Source organism: Mycteria americana, chromosome 3 (assembly GCF_035582795.1).
Source record: "Mycteria americana isolate JAX WOST 10 ecotype Jacksonville Zoo and Gardens chromosome 3, USCA_MyAme_1.0, whole genome shotgun sequence".
Lineage (NCBI taxonomy): Eukaryota > Metazoa > Chordata > Aves > Ciconiiformes > Ciconiidae > Mycteria > Mycteria americana.
In genome coordinates, this window is record NC_134367.1 from 100578995 (window position 1) to 100596196 (window position 17202).

The window sequence follows — 17202 nt, forward strand, 5'->3', positions numbered from 1 at the left end:
TGAGTAGGGGAAAGTGTTTTTTTCCTTTCCTTTAGTAAAGGCAAAAGGTCAGAGATTTTACCCTTAAGCTTTTTGCCCTTATGTCATCTTCTCTTGTCACTTCATCCCCACCTTGCATGCTTTTTTCCTGTTGCTCTCTTTAGTTCAAAACATATAGCTAAAGTTAACAGAGAATGAACATATTGCTTTTCTTGGAAGGTTTTCTTGGCTCACAATGTAACATCAAACCATTTTCCAAGTAGTAAAATTCTGTAGACAGTGAATTGTGGAAGTTCCGATGCATGTGTGACTCTGGGACCCTCCCTTCACCCCTTCCACCTGGTGGTACCCACATGCTTTCCAACACCTCTTTGCTTCATTTGCAGCTGTGTGTGCTCTTTGGCAGAAGAGGTGCAAGTGCTTCAGCCCTGGGCTGGCTGCACAGAGAGGTGCAGGACTCTCGCCACCCTTCCTTGGAAAGGCTCTGGTACAGCGCAGCATGAATATGGTGGTGTGGCCTGGGGTTAACTCTACCTGGATAGACCAGGCCTGTTGGTACTAACTTGCCATCTTAAGACTGTGAAATGGTAGTTGAAGACATCACAAGTTGCAGCGTCACCCTTCAAACAGCTAGCAGCTTTCCTGCTGAAACAGAACTTCACGCAAAAGTGCGTCAGCCCAGGTTGTATCGGAGAAGGAATGAACCATGCATCTTTGCATGGGTCACACTTCAAGGGACAGCCCTTAAACTTTGAAAAATAAACATACATTTTTGTTCGCTTTAATAAATGGGCCCATTTTCAATACTCTTTCAACTTAGTTGTAACTTTTATTGGTATAACTGAATAACAGGAGCAGTTAGGGTAGAGACATTGGAAAGAGCCAGATACCATACAGTTGTTCTTGATACAGTCATTTGTAGCAACTTCAGGATTTAAGTGTCTCCTCAGATACTGCTGTGGCTTTAGGAAATCTCAGGCTTTGCCACAGTTTAGTCGCATCTAAAAAGTTTGTCAAGTCTTAGCAAGAGTTCTGCTCTGACCTGAGCTGACTGTTAGCTTTCACGTGTTACTGTTATTGGCACTGTGATTTCTTCTTTTCTCAAAAGAAGTAATAGCCCTTACTCACAGGAGGACAACTCTGTGGAAATGAAGACTCTTATTTCAGGTTTGTCTTCTTTTAGTTATACATGCCCTTTGAAATAAATCTGCAAAAGCAGGATATAATTCAGATTAGCTGGAGCAATACATTCAGTGGGTCATCCACAGAAAATTGTTGGGGTTCCTCATATGTCATCGAGATTTTTTTTTTTTTAATGTTCTTGGCTAAAACATGATGTTTTTGGGTGGACAGCAGTACTAATGTTCTGTTGACACCCCCCCCACCTCCACCACCACTAACCACCTGGAATTAAGTTATTTTTATAATTGGCAGATTTTCTGTAAGCAAAATGGTTCAAATTTAGCAGCTGGATGGAAATGCCTGGCATGCTTTCTGTGGTCATCCTTGATTGCAGACATTACAGGGTAAGGCAAATGTGCTGCAAACTTGTGGTATGTTCGCATCTTTGCGAAGGGATGGACGACTGGCCTAGCTGAGTTACCCGGGCATAGGCCACCTAGTCTCCACATTTAAGCCTTCCTAAAAGATTGGTGTGTCTTGAAGCCAGAAATTGGGTAAATCTATGTTGAAGTATCCACAAAATCTAAATGTAGAGCCCAACTGGACTTTGAGTCTGGTAGATTGGTTTAACCAAGAATTGCTATAAAATGCATGATATATGCTGACATTCTTTTCTCCAAATATCTTGAAGTTTTTCTTCAGCGTTGTTAGAGAGAACTTGAGTGGCAGTCTGGATGGGGACCCTTCAGTGCTTCCTTACACCTCTTTGCAGATGCTGAAATGATCTGTTCTCCTTTTCTGCTCTATACGTTTCTTTCCATCTTCTGTTTTGTCTGAGCTCAGGCAAACTAAATAGAGAGCACTTTAGAGTCACCTTCCCCTGGGCCTGTGTGCTTTCTGTGATACTGTCTAGGCTGTCACCATTGGATTTCTACAGGAGGAAAGCAAATCGTGACTGACTGAAGTACAAGAAAAAGGAGAAAACCAGATTTCCCCCCCCTGCCCCCCCACAGTCCACGCAGATTAAGATAACTTTCTCTACTTTTCCTGATACAAGAAATAAATCCTTGAAGTGAGCAAGACCATGGTGGAATGATGGTTCAATATAGTCCTGGATCCTGTTGCCTCTGGAGAAGCTGACCGTGAGCACTGGGGACTCCAAGAGGTCCCGTTGGGGTGAGAGTCCCCGAGCCTGTGAGAGGGTGGCAGGTTGCTCCATCCCAATGGGCTGCAAGTCCCAGTGCTCAACGTCGCTGGTACGTGGCTTTGACTTTGCTGCGAGGCCCTCAGTCTCTGACATTACACGCATTTTCAGCAGTGGGACAGGGTTCAAATGATGTTAAAGGAGATAGTGGGAAGCTGACAACTGAGCATCAAAAGAATCTCAGTTGTTGTCAACCTTTTGCAGAGTCCTACAACTGTTCTGGTGGAGGTGCAGGCCAGCTTGCAGACTTGAGTGTCTCAGCCCCCTGACATTTTGCTGGATATTATTTACATGTGGTTTAGGCTAGGGACTAGGAATCTGGGGGCTATAGGCTGAAATAATTTCCTGGTTTCTCTGTATACAGCCCAAACTGAGTGCACAGTCCTCTTTTTGTGCAAAGCTCCAGCGAGCCTGTGAACATGGGTGCCGTTAATGTGATAGGGCCAGGATTTTACCCCAGGCATTCTTACATCTGCACGTATAATCTGCTCTGAGCAGCTTCAGACAACACTGCAATTAAAAGTACCTGGGCAGGCCTCCACAAGTGCTGTCCCTGTGCCACATTTCGTAGCGCTGTACTGATGTTACACACGGGAGGTGGCAGGGGGAGGAGGGTGACTTTCAGAGCAAGTATTGAGTAGGTAGTCCTCGGGGCTATAGGAGCGGGAGGTCTCTTCAAATCATCGTTTTCAGTAGTAAAACAGGGTGTTGCTTACTGGCCAATACAACAGGCGCTTGCTTGAGGCTCCCAGCACCCGCTTTGAGGCATTGCAATACCTGTACAAACAGTCTTGCTTCCAGCTCTCATCCTTCACCAGTTCTTTACGCTTCTTCCTTCTGTGCCTTGCTGGTTGCCCCACGTCTTGGTGGTCTCTGCTCCGCTTGGGTGCAAATCCTGGGAGTGCTGCGCTTCTGCACCCTCCTGTTATGTTAGGAAAGGCCTAACCCGCTACCTTTCTTACAGGTACATGGTAGGAAAGACACTGGTTTCCAAAAAAACACAGCACAGAGATCCAGACCTGTTCATTCCTTGGGGTTTAGGTCTGGGGCTCTGCTTTGATCCAGCCCCACAAACACTAGGTCTGAACTCGTGCCAGTGTCTGATCTGACAACGTTTTGATTTGATGAAACACGCCAGTGTTTCTTTGATTTTTTTTTTTAATTTTTTTTTCCCATGAGCGAAACTAAACTTGAGTGGTTTGAGGGGGAATATTTTAACTATTTGGAACCGTTTCTGTGATATGAAAATGGTGTGATCAATAGCTGTTGAAATATGAGTGACAGCCAAACCCTGGGCCTGATGTCCCTGTTGCTCGGAAAAGGGCCTGAGCCCAGGACAGCTGGGGAATCCTCCCAGGCTTTGCAAACCCCTTAGGGTAAGTTCATTAGCAAGTAAAACAAATGTAAATCAGCTTAAATAGAAAGCTAGGTTAAGGTGGATAGTTGGAGAGGTGGCCTGGAGAAAGCGGTCGCAGCCCTTTGCTGTTGACCGGGGTTAGTTCCCCGTCTCCAGCGCGTGCCTGCTGAGCCTCGTGCTTTCTGCCGTGCGCTGATGGAAGCTGCTGGGACAGACTACCTGGAGCAAGGAGATGAGCCTTTTGTCCCGAAAGACTTATTCACTCTCCCTTGTCCTGATCACGAGGCTGCTTTGGCAACGTTTTGGGCGGATTTTCTAACCTCTTGAAGTGTTACTTGGGCCTGGCTTTGTTTGAAGGAAGAATTCCTTGCGCTGGAGCCTTTCCTTAAATAGCTGCAAGTGTTTTGGCGAATATAAATCGTAGCCTGGTATCACTTACAGCTTTTCATTGCTGTCTGCTCTCGACAGCTATTTCTGCTAAGAGGTGCATTTTGAGACCCAAACGAATTTAAGTATATCCGAAAAATGAAAAGCGTCTCTGCTCAGAGAAGCCTATCAGTAAAATTATATCCAGTTTTCTTTTTGGGTGCTGGCGTGCGAAGGCCATGGGAAGGCTTTGCAGACAAGAGAGTTGTATTTGGAGCCTGGAGTACACTTGGCAGTAACAGGAATTGCCAAAGAAGTCTGAGAGAAATTGGTTTCCCTCAGTGTCTCGATCAGTTTAGTATGAAACCAGCACAGCAAGTGCTTCCAGCTGGCTCCTGCCCGCAGGCCTCACGGCGCAGTTCCTCGTGCAAAGGCCAGCACACGTGAGATGAGGGGTTATCAGGGAACGCTCGACTACATCTAATTTTTAGGGGCCAAGCGTAGTCTCTGCTGTTTGTCGTTTGGAAGGAGGACTCCTGTGCGTAGCAGTTAATTTCTGGCAGTTGCTGTTGTCTTTGGAAATGCCTGGGGTTGCCACAGTCTGCCAAGCACATGCCCAGTGGGGCACTCTGATCTGCCGGTCTCCCCACAGCCTTATAGAGCCTTTTCTGAATTTTTGCAGAGCAGATCAGGATGGCAGTTGCTGAGGCTGGGACCGTGCAATTCTGTGGCTTAGAAAACCCCTTATGTTCATCACGGCCACAGCCTTCTCTTTTAGTCAAGGTTCAGGATACGCTCCAGGTCAGGTTGCACGTCAGCCTCATCCTTTCATTACCTCCCGTCTGCAGTAATACATGATTACCCCTTCTCTTCCAGCAGCGCCAATGCTCATGCAACTCTGCTGCACTGTTTCAGGCAGCTGATCCAGCCAAAAAGTAACCTGAAAAAGAAGCAATGAGCTGTGTGAACCTGCTCCCCAGGAGGTCACGTAAGTGTTAGTGCTGGCCCATGGGAGAGAGCGGGAACACGTATCCCAGAGGGAGGGAAGAGCTCTAGCTGTGTGTCAGAAGACTTTATACTGCATACAACCTCAGTGATTTGGATGGGGAATTTATAACCGAGAGCCTTATCTGAGTCGCTAATTAATTGTTAATGTTACCATGTTTGCCCTGCAGTAAGTGATATCAGGAGGTTGCAATCATGATAGGAGCACCACTGTGCCTAGCTCTGTGTACACACCAGAGGAAAACTGCGCAGTGTTTGCAGTCTCCATAGATGTGACAGACAAATGCAACCAATGACTATACGTATGTGCTTCGTTCAGAAGAGCCATGCTGTTCTTGACGAAAAGTCCCTCTCAGGCCTCTTGCCCAACAGGGGCCAGTAGCTTAGGAGAGGGTGCAGGAAATATGGCAGGTATAGTGCTGCTATACGTGGTACCCCCTTGCAGCTGCAGGGAAGTGGGACTTCTGGGCTGTAGGTTGTCTCCAGATCATAACATCCTAGAGGAGTTTGCCTGAACTGAAAAAGTTCTGTCTTGAATGCCTCTGCAACAACCCGTTGCAGTGGGTTTCTGTGTTATCCAACGTTGTTTTAATTGTGCTCTCCTAAAAATTCACTACATGTTCCTTATTTCTTGTATCAGAGATAAGGTGAACAGTTGTTTCTCATTTGTCTTTTCCACAGCATTCATAACTTTGTCAACCAGTGTAAGTTGAGCTACATTAAACTTTTCAAGTGAGAGGTGACCCAATCTTTTATGACCTGAGCTGTTAGTTGGGGAAGAAGTGCAGCTATAAGGGTGGGAACTGCATGGTCTCCTTTATAAAAGCGCTGAGTCCTCACCACTCCCATGGTGTGATCTGCTCTCAGTATTTCTGAGAGTCAAGGTATACTTGCGGTTATGTGCTGCAAACTGAAGGAAGTATTCCTCTAGACACTGCTGTGGGTTTAGCTCTGTGACTCGATTCAGAGATATTGTGGATATTTTGTTGGATTTAGGTGTTATTGGGCACTTCTCTCTTGCTGAAACATTGCTCTGTAGTAGAAGTTTCTGTAACGAGCGTGTATATCAGCTTTTCAGCCACCACTGCCTAGTGCCTGGCATTTTAACTTAGCCACTGCTTATTTTATGTTATTACCCTGGGCTGTGAACTGCAGTTGAGGAGCAGATATATCTGGACCCCATGACTGGGCAGCAACCCTGGGCGGAGGGGCAAGACCAACAGGGGCTGGTATCCTTTTTAACCGGTACTGTCAATCCTTTGTTGTTGAACCATTTAAAAGCAAAATGAGTGAACTACAAGCTTTAAAGGAGTGTACTGCTGCCCTCCCTTCATGAGGATCACGGTCGCATCTCAGAGTGTGTCATCTGTTCAGGGGCACGCTGCATCAGCTGCTGCAGGTGCCTTGGTGTCCTTACTGCTGGACGAACACGGCGTCGTTTGGGAAAAAAATAGGAAACGTTTCAGGAATTGGCAAGTTTGAGAGGATTTCATCAGCTACGATCACTTGGCTCCCAGGAATCATTTAAGGAACAATTCCCTTAGTTCCATTCAGAACAGAACTAGAAAGTGAATGCCGTATGTTGAAGTCTTGTTTCCTGTGTAAGTACAAGCAATATAAAGTAATTTACATCAGATCTTTTCTTAAAAACTAACTATCATTTCCTTCCCTCGTTCTTTGGTAACTCTAAGGATGTAATTAGACGTTAAATAAATTGGATTTGACACAAGGCAAACTCTATGAAATTCCCTCTTCCCACCCCTGCTGCTCGCGGCTGTTCCTGCACTGCAGTTTGTCGCTGCTCTGGTTGTGCTGATGCAGCCGTTTGTGGGGCTGTGCTGAAATGATCCAGGTTAAGCATCTCCACACACAAAAATATCCAGCAGCAAAACCTTTTTTTTTTTTCTTCCCTTATCAACTTAGATCTGCAGATCCAATCGGTTTTATTTATACACATCCCTCCACAAAGTTGCATTGATGTAAGTGAGGTGGCACTGGACTGTGGCATGGTGTAGAGGTGGGTGGCTTTGCAGCCAGGGAAAATGGGTGGCAAAACAGGAGATGGTTTGAACAGAAGTGTGTAAACTAGTGATACTGGTAATTCCTGATGCACCCTGTGGCCTGAGCCACCTTCCACTTTCAGTTCATATGCACACACAGAGATTCCAGATGGAAGTGGCCTCAGCTGGTCGACTACCTGTCAGTATGGTAATACTCACCAAATATGATATTTAGGGGATCTATGTCATTCTGAGATGGTTTTATACCTGTTTCATATTTAGCAAGAAAGCACCTGTGGCCTCTCTCAGACTGTTTGAATAGGAACAATGTCAGCTTAGATTTTTGGAAAGGACTATAGGCTCTGAAGGTAAGAGATGCAATGTAAACAGGAAAAATGCTATTACAAAATAAACAGAGGCAGCTTCTTCTGAAGATCACTTAGTGTTTTTCCTCCCTTTGCTTACTAGTATAGGGTAGATGGAATGATTTTCGAGGCGTAATGCTTTTTCTCCCAGGCTATGCAGTTCCTATCTCTAGTACAGTGAGGTTTGTTTGAAGATACTGCACAGTGGTCCCAGCCTCTGTTTGTTTGAGTACTGTACTGACATTTGATGACCAGAATATCAAGATGGGTTTGGTCTTTTAAATGCAAGGCCATGAAAAGTTGTTAAGTGTCTGTGCGTTGTTGGATTGCATCCCGGTACCCTGGAGCCTACTTAGGAGAGACTTTTACTTTTCCTTTAAGCTCCACAGAATCGGCTAAGTCTGGATAACTCCAGATTTTGTCTCCTATGAGCATGCTGGTTAGAATTGATATGTAAAACCTTAAACACTCCGGAGCGCAACCAATTAAGAGAGATAATTACGAACTGGGTTGCAGTGAACTCCCATTCACTTGCAGCATTCTCCAGTTTAAAGTTTCCTCAGAGGAGATGCAGGGATAACACTCCGGGGTGGGAACACTTCCTTTTTAAATTACTAAGCAACATTATTGTCTTAAATGTAAATTAGATAATTAGCGAGGTCAAGAGACCACAGAAAAGATTTTATTCGTTTGAATAAAATGCAGCCTGGCATCAACTAGTATAGTAGCAACCAGATTTTCTGAGTTAGTATGAATCACTGTATTAGATGCAATTTCACCTTGTGTCTTTGCTCACACATCTACCGTTTCCAATTTATTATAGGGCTGTAATTATTTAAATACAGTTTTGCTTGCTATAGATAATGTATTACCTACTCTATTTCTACATAAGGGCTTGGCTTTAATTTCTGTTCAGTCTTCATTCTGTGGTTGATTTTTCTTTGACTTTTCTCTCCTTAGTGCTTTGTTTTTTCTTTTCTTGTGGCGGTTTGCTTCGTGGTTATGCAGGCTATTTTTTAAAAAATGTAAAGGCATGAGTTTAACATTGTAAATTGTGAAGCTTGTGTTGTCTTTTTGGCTATCACCCATGTGTTTTGGCTTTTACTACCTATTTGGCATGCACTACTTTTTCATCCAGATGTAAGTAGTTCTACTAAAGTGAAAAAGCTGTGGCTATGTTATAGTAATGTTTTTCACAAAGTTCTTCTTGTGCTAAGGGCTGTGGATGCTCCCAGCAAAAGAAATTTGTTATTCTCCAAATTATATCCTGAATAGATAAGATAGACAAATGATGAGAGAAAACATACTATATTAGCTGGTTCATGTGCAAAAGGAACAGGGGTATTGGGAAGATGCGGTAAGAACATATGTGAAGTTTATAGTAAGTTGGAAACTGAATCCAAGTCACGTTGTTCCTGTTTTAGTGCGTTACAAGTAAGAATTTTCTCCCTTTTCTCTAGATTCTCCCACCCTAAATTTTGGATTGGCGAGGTTGTTACAAAGTACTTTAAATAGTAGTAAGTAAATTTTTACCTGACGAGAACATGGAAAATGTTAAATAGATCCTTATTTTCTGGGCAATGTGGTTAAAAAAAGCATTGTCTTGCCTTTATTTACACAAGAGACAGGGTTCCTGCCAGCCAGCCATGGGAGCAGCGCTTCTCCCAAGTGAAATGCACTGCGAGGTGTTTAAAGCAGCAGAGCTGGAAGGGAAGGGAGGACTGGCTCTGCCAGTTAGGGAGACACGGCTGAGCACACTGAGCGCTTCATGCACTGGCAGGAGCTGAATCATGTGCCAGACAAAGCAGGCAGCAGGTGTAAAGCGCAGTTAGCATCCACCAGTTATTAAGAAATACCTGACCATAGACACGAGGGTGACGGAGTTGGATTTTATTTAATTCTTCACAGGTCTGTGAGGCTGCAACCCCGTGCTTTTACTTAGACTATGCCTCTTTCAGGCTAGAAGTGCAGCACGAGGCTGACGTGAAACCTCATTTTTGTTTTCGTGCCTCTCTGAAGCGGTATAGCACCCAGCTTTAGCAGGTATGCTAGGGGTCCTTGTTACAGCGGGTATTCGGTGTACTCGGTGAGATGGGGAAATGTTACTATCTTCAGTTTTATGGACAATTATTGCAGCACAAAGTAAACAAGGCCCAGACCCTCAAAGGTACTTTGATGCCTGACTCTATAAATGATTTCAAGGGCATTCAGGCCCTGCATATTTCTGAGGCTCGAGGCCGATGTGATTTTGTGCGTTGACACCAGCAGCACAGGCTGTGTCGCAGGCAGCGCTGGCAGAGCCGGGATTTCTAGGTCCCAGGCTAGTGGCTTGACCGCTGGACCAGACTGCCTTTCCTAATCTTTTGTTCAGATCTCTGCCTTAAACCTGTCTGTTCTGTGTGATGAAAACCACTGTGGTTTTTAGGCTGAAGCTGTGCCTCTGAGCTTGAAAAAACTATGTGCTTCTTGGGTATGGGAAGTCTGTTTTGTTGAACTTCTGTGCTGTGGGATGAAAAAGCCCCAGTTACAGTGCTGGGTGAGCAATACTCAGCACACGCTCACCCTAGACCTCTCCACTGCTTAAATTCTGCACTGTGAGATCATAGTGAAACAATAGCACAAATTGCCAGAAAACTTGGACTGTTTAGGTTGTGTTTAGCAGGAAAATCTTCAGGAAAGAGTCTACACAGTAAACAAACAGTGAAGTAAAGAGAAGAGTGTTTCTGCAAACTCTTTGATCACGAATACACATATTGCATATCTGTGTGTGTAAAAACAGAGTTTAATAAAAGCACAGATGAATTCCAGGTAATTAGCAGACTGAATTTTGCCTTGGTTAGAGAATTCTGCTGAAGTGTGCTTTTTTAAAATTAAATGTTCTGCTTGATGCCATGCGACTGGCTTGAAAAAGTGAGCAAAGCTACCCTTTACTTGCTTTGAATCTGCCTGTGAGTAAGAGAAGACAACCAGTAGAAAATTTTGATGGGGATTTAGGGAAGGGGGGGCGGGGGAAGCCAACTGGGCCCTGAGTATCTCTGTTCCCTCCCACTGCAAGGTTTATTGATGCTGTCTGCAGATTTGTGTTTGCTTTACTGCTGGTAGTTAGAACTGGTGATCAAAGGCTAGTATAGCCATACCCATGAAGGGACATAATTGGTTGGACTCTTTGAGTCCTCTGTAACAATACTCAGTTTTGTTGTGTTAGGCAGCGCTCCACAAAGTATAAAACACTGTATGATTGCTGGGGCAGTCCGTCAAATGTTTTCTTCTCGTCTCGATTCCTTTTATACAGGAAACCAATATAGCTCAGAGCCCAGGGCTGAAAGCTTTAAACCTGGAGGGTGCCTCGTGCTTCCTGAGAATCTGACGGGGGAAACGTTCAGTCCCAAAACGGCTTTGCTGACAGATATATTTTTATAGCCTATTATTTTCTCTCCTCATTCTTTGTTTCATTTGAATATAATAGGCTCTTTATTTTTAAATGCTCATCTGTTCCTGCTGTTTATATCCTCACCCAAAAATCATAATTCTCTGGGTTATTTTCTTTTTTGATTTTTGTTTGTTTGTTTGACTTTGCATTTGGTTACTGTTGAACATATGTGCTACCAGGCCTGTATAGAAGGGACATTGTTTATTTTTTGAGTAATAAATTTTCCGTTTTCCTTTCTGTCTTTTCAAAAGAATCCCATATTCCAATTTGAACCAAAAGGTTACAGACTTATTTATAGTTTTTGAATTTTGGCAGTGATGTAAGTATGTTGTGTGGTTTTATGACTTCATGAGAGAAAAAGCTGGAGTTGCAGAAGAATATATAAAAATGTTATTTTCCTGGTTGGTTCTTTAATACATGAAGTGGAGAAAATACTTCTGATGCAGCTCCTCCTGGGTATAGTTGTATATTCTGAGGATTGCTCCAGGGTTGAAGCAGATCATGTCTTTAAGCTACTGAGGCAAGTTTCCCAGTGGACTCAAACATGGTCAAATTCAGTGAAATAAAATATACAGAATGGCTTCATTGCTTGGCAATGTTTAAATGTGGCATATGAGCCCCATGCTACTAGTGAAGTTATTTTTCTTTTCCATACCTTCCAAAATTATCTGTTTTGTTTAGTCATTTAAAAAGAATAGATGCACAGCTTTCTGGTGTGGTAGTTTTTAATTTAGACAAATAAGCAGCAGAGGGTAGAAACACAAGTTTTTAGGAAACATACTATTGCATGCATCCCGTCAGTTACGATTTGCCCGGAGGCGTTACAGAAGAGTGGGCCTCTGAAAAGCAGCACTAAGTCCCAGGAGCTTAAAGGCTGCAGCACACAGAAGACTCTCACAAAAGCAACACAGCTACCTAGGCCACATTTGTAAGGACATCCCACTGTGTAAAATTGTTCCAAAGAGATTTAAAATCCATGTAAGAGGCAGGCAGCATGCCTGATACTTGCATTCTTCATATAAAATCCATTTTGGAGTGCTGTCTGTGAGAGCTAGCCTCCCTCTGCTACTGTCCCCACGCAAACCCGCACCCTCCGTCCCTGGGGTACAAAGTGGTGGCATTTGCCCACCTGCCCGTTGCACAGAGGCAACTCTGCACAACACCGGGGCAGTGTGACATAAACATACCACCTCTGACACGTTGCAGCGGACTTCATTGCAAGTTCCTGCCCCTTAAAAGCAGAGCAAGCTGCAGAGCCAGAGGCAGGCTTTGCTCTCCATACTGCCACTGGCTCTGAAGGACTTTTGGACAAGTTCTTAAATCTGGTTCTTAGTTGCCCATCTATAGCAACTGCAGTGTCTGCCTCGGAAAGTATTTGAGAATAGAACTGGTGGGGAGAAAAGACTTCTGTCCCAGAAAAACTGTAGATATTAAAATGTTATAGATATGTACATGTGTGTTTATATATATATAATTATTTAATATAGAACATAACTCTATACATATATGTAAATATATAAATTTAGTCTCCAATTTAATCATAATGAAAACCCATATAACGAAAATCTTCATTAGAGAATATTTCCTCTTCTCCAGATTTGTTAAGGTTCAGTCATAATGCAACTTATTGAGGCAGTCAAATGCTTCGTTGGAGTTTTGATATTCTGTGAAAAGAAATGGTTTTGCTGAAGTGGGATTCGCTGCTTAAAAGCTGTTTCAGGAATGCCTTTCTGTTGCATAACTTAACGTAGTACCTGGAAATTATTTTAAGCTCCTTGCAAAAGAACAGCCAGAGATCTATTACATTATAATGATTAATGATAACGCAATTAATAATTACTATTATGATTACTTAACCCTTCGAAGTATGCACATTCTTTTTATGTGCTTTTCTCCTTGCAGATTGATCATAATCTTTATGGTATTTCTGTTTGCATGTACTTAGCGCCTATTAAAATGAAACTTAAAATGCATTCTCAAGCAAATTAGAAACTGCTTTGTATGTTTGGAGGCCATCTTAATGGGAATGGAGTAGCATTTTTCATCTCCCCCGTGCTGATGGGGCTTGGACTTTGCATTATGTCTTTTTCCCAGACCTTTGACAGAAAATTCTCTCTATTTTCAGTATTTTGAGCATTACTGGTAATGGTCTAATGATTTAACTCTTGGAGCAATGGGGAACCAAGTGTATGCCATCATCCCAATATAGTGAATTCTGCCAGCTCCTGAAGGAAAGAAAACTCTAGACACATTTTGTAACCGGATAATGCAATTGGCTTTTCATGTCCGTATTAAGGGTTATAGACTCTTCGTCATTGTTCACATGCCCATTGGCAATTAGAGAATTTTAAAATTCTCAGTGGATAGAGGTCAGTATGCAAGTCTGCACAGGAAATGTCTGCAAGACTCAACACGTTACAGATAGAATTTTAAAGACACCTAGAAACCTTCCCCCTCCCCCCCAATAAGTAATTACATAAAAGGATAAAACCACCTGTGTAAGTGGTCTCCAAAATCTGCTGAGATTAGGCCTAAGTTTGGACTTCACTTTGAGGCCCTGCACTGCTTGCAAAGTCCTGTCTACACAAGAAAGATGAGTCGAGCTTTGTGTTGTTTCTTTTTCTTTCCTGGCTGCGATGGGGTCATCTGACGTGGTTACTGCCCGCGCTCACACCGATGAGCGGTGCGGCAGTGGTGTATCTTGTGCTACATCAGCATTTTCGGCCGAGTTTGTCTATCCGCAGAAGCGGCTCACATCTGCTGAGCTGCCGAACCAGCATGGATGTGCTGGAAGACTCGAGGGTCTAAAGCGTTATGCAGCTCTTCCTCTCCCCCAGATAAGCCCTTGCTCTCTGTGTTTATATTGGTATCTCCTGGGCAGCTTTCCCATTCTGCTTCAGCTGCTTCTCTCAGCACAGCCTATTATGGGTAGGTCTCAAAACTTTTCCTTTTGCTCTCAGATTCAGATCTCTACATTACTGGGGAAGGACAGCTGAGGCTTTGGGATTCAGGAGGTCTGAGTGTTGTGGTTCTTTTACTTCAGTGAGGAAGAGAAAAAAAAAAAAAAACTATAAAGAGGAGTGATAATATTTGCCTGCCTCACTGGTTCATGCAATGGTGTCTATAACAGTTTTTGAGATACTTGCAGGAGGGTGCCCTTAGAAAGTAAAGTGCTATTAGTGGTGGTAGTGTGATCCTATAATCATGTCTGAATCTTCCATCATTTAAACACATCTTAAGTTTTCTGCACCTCAGCTTGGAATCAGTTATATCATCATCACTGGAATCCAGGGCGCTCTGTGCATCAGTAACGTACCAGTTATCTGTACCTTTCATAGGCTAAAGGACAAGGAAAGAAAAGCAATGGCTGAAGGTTTCTGCTGCGGATCAGAGCTGATATTGACCAGGTATTGCTTTCCTCCCTTCAGTTTGATAAGCTTTTCCCGTTTCTTCAGCCTGGTTGCTTTTATGCTGCCGTATTTATTGTTATATGGTTGGGGTTTTTTTATTGCTGATAATAGCTTATTGAGACTTGAGGAACTTTATTTGCTTAACCTTGGATCTCTGGAAGAGAAGTTGGTTACTTTGAACCTTTTAGCCTTCTGCTCTTAAAAGTGTTGAAAGAAGCAACTCTAATTTAGGGCTTTTATTGCAATTTTAAACACACAAATAGATGCCTTCATTCTTAAAATCAACATCAAAAGGCCAGAGAGTCTGGAATGTATCAACCATGTATTGGTCATTCAACATTAATCAACTTACACATGCCTATGTCTCTTTCAGGATCTCTCTTCCTTCCAATGTGTTCACTCAGCCCCGCTGCTGGAGAAATACAAAGTCAGGAGGAATCCCAATAGGCCCTAGTTATTACGTGCTGTAAATAAGGACATCTTGGCTTCCTGACATACTTTGGTACAAACATAGTGTTTTGTCACATGAATGAGGCTCTGTGCTTATTTATATGCAATGCCATTACACTTCAGCCATGGAGCTTGGTTTTTCTGTTTGCATTTCTCAAGGAGATTGCTTAAAATAACAGATCCGAACTGTTGCAGAGTGATTAGTTAATTTTATAACTGATAAAAATGATAAACTAATAAACATCAAAGCGTTAGGTCCGAAGTCCAAAAATGTAAAGAAAGAGCAAATATCTAAATGTTTGACAGTTAATTTCCAGCCCCTGTGTACATGTATATTTGTGTGTTATGACGCTTTCCTTTTTGTGTTGTACAGTCTGTGCGTCATCACTGCTTAACTCCACTCTGTGTGTTGTGCAATTTGTTTGGGCTTGCACCTTACAAGTCAATATATTGGTTTTTGTTAGTGCTCTGGTTCCATAAAGTGAATTATCTCTTTGGATGGGAAATAACAGCAAAAGAACAGATATGTTGCTTTAGAAGGGCAATGTTCTTGTTTGCGTGCATAGGTATTACTTAACAGAGGTTGTGTATACTAGATTGCATGCCTTTTTTGTTAGCTAAAATAAGATTTGATTGCACGTGTAATACACAGAATAAAATTTTAGAAGCACGTTTCTACCTAAAACAATGGAGTTAAAACATACTTCCTTATTCTTCCTATTCTGATGTTTCCTTTCAGCCCTACTATTATTACTTTCATGCACTAAAGAGAAGCTCACTCGCCATATGAATCTAGTGATAGGGAAACTCTGCCCTGAAAAGCTTATATTAATGTATAAGAATGCTAATATTCTTGTTAGATAAGCTAATTATGCAGAATGGGAACAGTTATTAGATCACACGTGACCTGCAGTCATGCAGGAAGTATGTAAGGAATACAGAAATTAGCCCAGATCTCCCAAATTCCAAACAGTCTGTTAATCAAAGAGCATCTTTCCTCTGTTCATTTCCTCCCCCTTGCTCTTCCTCATTTCAGGTACACACTTTATGGTGACAGTCCCAATGACAATGCATGCCATAAAGATAATATATGGAATATCCGGTGGGGAAATGTAAACTTTTTCTTGGGTGTTGGGTTTTTTTTTTTTCTTCTGCTAGCAGTCTGTGTGGTGGCAGAGAGGGCAGAAGCTGCTGGGTGCTGTGGCTCAGGAGTGCAGCTGAGCAGATCTACTTGCTCACTTTGGAGAAAAGGGGCTCATCCCTCCCTTTCCCTGCTGCTAGCTCTGGTGTAGGTAAGACAGCATGCTACACTCATTCAGTTCACTGGCGTGGCAGAAGATGAGTCCTGGGTAGTTTTTGGTGGGTTACTGAACCAAACTGTTAAGGTAAGGGGGTCTACAAGTGCCAAGACCAGTTCAAGAAAAGCCTAGGCAATTTCCTTTATGTGGACCTTTCCACTTTTCTGATTCACTGCCTAAATTCGTCTCTGGAAACAACCAGGAACTCTTTGAGAGAAATTATTCCATGGTGATAAATGTGGCACAACTGTTCTGTAATTTTGCTTTTATTCACTAGATACAGATCAGTGTTTTTCTTTTTTCCTAAAGTCTCCTTTATGTTGTGGGATTGTCTAATGACAAGCTCTTCAAAGGAGAGAAACAATATTCTTACGCACATGGAAGCCTTCCATTGTTTCCCCTGCTGCTCCTTTGGCTCGATGCTGTATTCAAGGAGTAATTGTGGGAAGTCAGTGCTCCTCTTCCTAAACATAAACTAGGTTGAACTGCACTCTTCCTGTCTGCTATTGTTAGCAAGACCATTACAAAATTGCTGTGTACCAAGTCAGTCATGGAAAAGAAAAAGCAGGACAATTAGCATTTTTTCACGGTTGAATGCAATGCCTACCTTTTCACCTGCTGGACGTAGGATCGTTTGTCAAATAATCTTAATAAGAGGGATGATTTCATTCCCTTTAATGAAATAATATGGGGAAATAAAGCAAACAGGTTTAGGTTCTGTTTTTTTCTCAGTAATGACATTGTCTTTCAGACCAGTGTTAGCCCATGAAGGGAGCAATTGTATGTTTGTTCAGCAAGGACGGTAAGGACTTTTTCAAACTTTTATCGTCTCTTTAGCTAAGATCATTATTAAATCATTTGTCCTTTAACCTTCTCTGTGTCACCACAAGAGAAGTCAGTGAAATACAGTCAAACTTAGGACCACATAAGTAACTAGTTTCTATATTTCCTAGCACCTTCTTGCTTCAGATCGAGATAGTTAGGTGCAAAAAGAAAAAAAAACAAAACAAAACTTAGTATTTCTGGATATATTTATTTGAAGCAAAGAATTAGTATAAAATGTATCGGAGAAATGCATTACATGGTTGCATACTATTAAGGAGGATCTTACTATAAATTTGTTCTTTTCAAGCCTGGATAGTTGGAATGAAACTCTTCCTGCTGCTAAAATTTTCTCCACTGATATGTCCTAGGGATTTTGTTATTCACAGTCTTT